This window comes from Psammomys obesus, unplaced genomic scaffold (genome assembly GCF_907164565.1).
Source record: "Psammomys obesus unplaced genomic scaffold, mPsaObe1.curated_primary_1811, whole genome shotgun sequence".
In the NCBI taxonomy this organism is placed as follows: Eukaryota; Metazoa; Chordata; class Mammalia; order Rodentia; family Muridae; genus Psammomys; species Psammomys obesus.
In genome coordinates, this window is record NW_026594377.1 from 4012096 (window position 1) to 4016644 (window position 4549).

Below are 4549 nucleotides of genomic sequence, written 5' to 3' on the forward strand. Positions count from 1 at the left end.
CACACACACACACACACACACACACACACACACACACACACACACACGGAAAAAGCGAGAGAAGGAAAGAAGCAGGGATGGCGAGAAGAGGAGAGGGAAGGAGAGAGAGAGGAGAGGAGAGGGAAAGGGAGGGCGAGGGAGGCAGGGAGGGAAGATTTAGTAATCTCTCAGGACGCCTCTACCCGCATAGAAACGAAGGAGCCCAAATGAACCAGCATGGCCCGAATCGGAGGTCAGTCTGTCTCATTAGCCCAACACGGGTCCTTCAAACGTTTGCATCTCCGCGATCTACCTGGGGAGCAAAAGAATATCCTTCTAACCCCTTCCCCACCCTTCCGCCGCAACTAGGTCATCCCTAACCTGTTAGCCCAGCACGCGATTATATTTCTAAAAAGAGGTGAGGAGTCGGTCAAACTCCGAAATAGGAAGGCAAAGCTCATCTTGCAAGGTGTGCTCAGCAGCCCGAAGGGGCCAGGCACAGGAGATTGGGGCAGAGGCACTCCTACTGTGGGGTCCGTGTACGCGGGGCAGCCCACAATGTCCCACGTGGTGCGAAGCAGGACAAATGCTCCGAGATCTAGGCAAAGCCAGGCGCCCCCAACTCCGGCCCAGAGCATTCCATCATGGTACCCAGGAAAACCGGACCTCCACGCGGGCAGAAGTGCCAGCCTGCTCCAGCCCGGGCACGTCCCCCGACTTGCAAGAGAGTTGGAGGAGAGGAAAACTTCGGTTTTCACCTGAATCCCCCAACCGTGGGGTGCCAGGATGCTCCAGACACTCTCCCTCTGAGGTCTCACCTCCACAACGTCCCAGACCCGTCCCACAGTCTAGAACATCCTGCCGTCTACTCCCACTGGGAGGGAGTCAAAGCAAAAGGTTGACTCCACGCCCCACTCGGTCCTCACAACCGGACCAGACACCCACATCCTTCCTCCCTCAAACCTCGCCCCATCAAGGAGAGATTTCCTCAGAAGTCCCTTCAAAAAAAACGCCAACTTGCAACTTACCTTTGGAAGAATCCGTCTGTTCGCCGCTGCTGGGGCGGGACGGCTGGAGGAAGGAAGGATCCGTGGGTATTTCTCCAGCTGAAACCCTGGAGATTGAGAAAGATAGGAAGAGACGCCCCCTTAGAGCCGAACTCCACCTCATCCTAGATCACGTGACGGCACCCCACGAGGATCACCCAAGGTTTTCCCCACCGCCTCCTCCCAACACCGCAACTGAGATGCACAACTCGGGGTGCGTTGCCTAGGAATTCGGAAAGGAAAAGCAGCTAGAAGGAAGCCACGCTGTCGGAGCCGTGCGCCAAGCCCTCGCCCCGCTGCTCCCTGCCTCGAGGAAGGCTCCCGTGAGCCCGTTAAAAAAGTCCGTGCCACTGCTGGTTCCTTTGTCTGCAGGTCAGTGCCATCTTGTGGCCAAGTCCTTCTCGGAGAGTCCGAGAGCTTTAAGCCCGAGTCCAGAACCCGGGGAGAGCTTGTTTACCGGAAGGGGGAAGGATGCGCACTTCACCGCAAAGCCTCCGCTAATGGCTTTGCTGATGCTTTGGTGACGCTCAAACATCCCGCACGCCAACACCGAGAAGTTATTTTCTCCAGTCTAAGAGAACCAAAAAGAAGACCTTTACAAAGCCAAAGTAGCGGATCTCGCTTGAGAGCCTCTGAGCCCCTTTTTCTCCTCACTAAGAAAATGCATTTGAGTCAGATTTGCTCCTAGTTGGAGTTGCTTTTTTAGGGGAGCATGGAAGCGGTCCAGGACATGATGAAGCCAGCATTTCCCTGCTGGTCACAAGAGTCAATGCAATTCCTCTGGCGATTTATCTGCTATGGTATGGACCCTTACTGGTGTGCTCAGGACACAGGGTCCTTGCAAACTGCCCATGGTATTTGGTGGTCAGGCTAATCGCTGACACACTGATCTCATAATTCACGTGGTTTTCTTTCTCTTTGAAAAGTCAAGGCTGGGTAATGCACGCACGTGAGCACACACACACATAAACACACACAAACACCTAATTTACTTATCTAGGAACTAGAACCTGTTGCAATTCAAACTGTTAAGAAATACAAGAGCTTTCCAATACATGGGTGTTGCCTAGGCTGTACATGTAGTTCATTACAAAATAACCAAGATTATTTGCCTTTAAAGTAAAAAACCAAATAAAAATAAAATTCCATGACATGAAATCACATGGAACTACACTGTTAAGAAATAAATGATTTGCTTTTCTGAGTGTTAGCTTGAATAAGAATCATTTATCAAAACAAATTTGGTTGGTTTTGCACATTGAGATGTAGGCACTCTCTGGGGCTTTTTTGTGGGAAAAGCTAAAGTATTTGTCACCGGGGCACATTATCATATGGCTGGAAGAGGATTACGATAAGATTTAAAATGTACAATGTTTATAGAACAGCAGATATGCATGCACATTAAAACGCTCTAATGGTTTATCAGTAAACTGGAAATAGGAACAAGTGAGGGATTACAATTTCTTTAGAGTATTGTCCTCGTTTGCGCTCCTGTTTCTACTCATCCTCTGTCCACTCCCTCCCTCTAAGTCACACTGTTCTTAGGAGAGTTTCCTACAGTTTTGACTGTCAGACCAGCTAACTGTAGACTGCTGTCAGCACAACAGGTGAAATGATTTAGTTCTTTACCAACAGTATGTTTTCATGAGGTATCATTGATGCCCAGAACTATTTTGGATTTGAGAATACAATTTGGACTTGGGTCCTTACTTGTTTTTCAAGAACAGTAATAAAGTTTCTCTACAAGGGCAGCATTAATATGGCCACTGCAGTTTGTTTTATTACCTTAGTTTCTATGAACTGTCCCCATAAAGTAAATTTATAAAGCTGTGTCCCTGAGATATAACTTAAACAAATCAATTGAAAAATTATTGCTCTCAAAAGATTTTTATGACAATATTTGTGGTATAAAGTTTGGGAATGCTCATCAATGGCATACTTAGATAACTTTAGAAAGACAATTTATTGAAGACCATCTTTAGTGGATAAGCTAGAGAGATCACAAACTCCCTTTAATGTAATTTTATGAGAGATCCACAATAAGCAAAACCATTCATATTTCTGTGAAGATAATATGCTAAATTTTAAGATGATTTCTTTTTCTTTTCTGTTTTTGAGGCACGGTGTGTGTAGCTGACTTAAAACTCAATATAAAGCAGAAGATATTTTTGAATTTCTGATGCCCCTGCCTCTGCGACCCAAGCTCTGTTATTAACACGTGTGTGCTATCACACCTAGTTTGTGTGATGTCTGGTGCCAGGGCGTGAACCCAAGACTTCCTGTACATGAGGGTGGCACTACCAACTTAGCCACACCTGCAGCAGCTTCTCATGTTCTCTTGGTCAACAGTTTCTCTTTGCCGTATAAACTGACAGATAAATTTTGGTCATTAAATCTAAGTAAACCTTAGTTTTATCACAGAGATAAAGCAACATTTTAACTGTCTAGGCCAGCTTTAAAATTGCACGACACAGGGTTGGGGATGCAGCGGAGTACAGCTGCCATCCAAACGTTCAGGAGAACTCCTGAAATAGTGCTAGGCTTTGACACAGGTCACTTCCCACACTGAGCACACTGATGAATCCTGACAGGAATTGATCCTCTATGTGAAACTAAAGTGCAGGTGGGTGATCTTGATGGGAAGTTCTCTCCATGAGGTAGAGCTCCCAATGAAATGTGCTGGTGAATCAGTTCGTATTATAAGAAGTGTGTGTGTGTGTGTGTGTGTGTGTGTGTGTTTCCCTTCTGATGTCCATCCAGTGCACAGTTATGAACAATAATGGCAAAGAATGCAAGGTGCAATGTTACTACGTTAAATAGTATTGTACTGGGAAAACAGAGAAGTGCCTCCAGCAAAGTTATGAATGAATCTTGCAGTTGAGAAACTTGCAGTATTCACCTGGACATGGTGGTGCATGCTTTCAATCCCAGCCCTTGAGAGGCAGAGGCAGGTAAATATCTGGGTTTGAGGCCAGCCTAGTCTACAAAATGAGGTCCAGGACAGCCAGGACTGCACAGAGAAACACTGTCTCAGGGAATTAAAAGGTATTTGGATTTATTTTTGAGTCCACATATTAGAGGTAGCTAAATACAACAGATAGATAGTTTGACTAAACTTATTAGCACAGTCAAATAGCCCACACCATCATTTTATTTATTTCTCCTTTTGAGAAAATTAACTAGCAGAATCAATGACGAACTTAGTTAAAACAGGAGTATACCTGTACAAAGGCAAGCAATTAAAAACCTCCTCTGGAAAGATGGTGTCTGTTCTAGTTTCTTCTCTGTAACTGTGATAAACACCATGACCAGAGGCAACTTAATGGAGGAGCATTAAGCTTCTCAGGCAGCCACTGACTAAAGGAAGCAAAGGCACCCACAGAAGGATGCTGCCTTATAGCTTACCCAAAGGCTTTATCCTTGGCTAACTTTTATCCAATCATGTTGACAATGGGAATTGACCATCACCAAGTTAAAATCCACTTGGTACTTTGCTCTTGATCTGAGATAGGATGCTCTTTAGT

At 45.7% G+C, this 4549-nt stretch overlaps 1 protein-coding gene across 2 annotated transcripts in view; it reads right to left on the reverse strand.

Annotated features, from left to right (window-relative positions):
* Positions 1-1343, reverse strand: part of Npy1r (neuropeptide Y receptor Y1) — an 8222-nt gene extending 6879 nt beyond the window's left edge. The window contains exons 1-2 of one of the 2 annotated variants that reach the window (XM_055618815.1): positions 1235-1343; positions 1008-1093 (exon numbers count right to left, since the gene is read on the reverse strand). The gene's annotated coding sequence lies outside the window, so the exon portion shown is untranslated. Of the gene's footprint in view, positions 1-182; positions 238-1007; positions 1094-1234 lie in introns of those variants that run through there. The other variant, XM_055618817.1, reaches the window with a different exon arrangement.
* Between the last annotated feature and the right edge of the window lie 3206 nt (positions 1344-4549).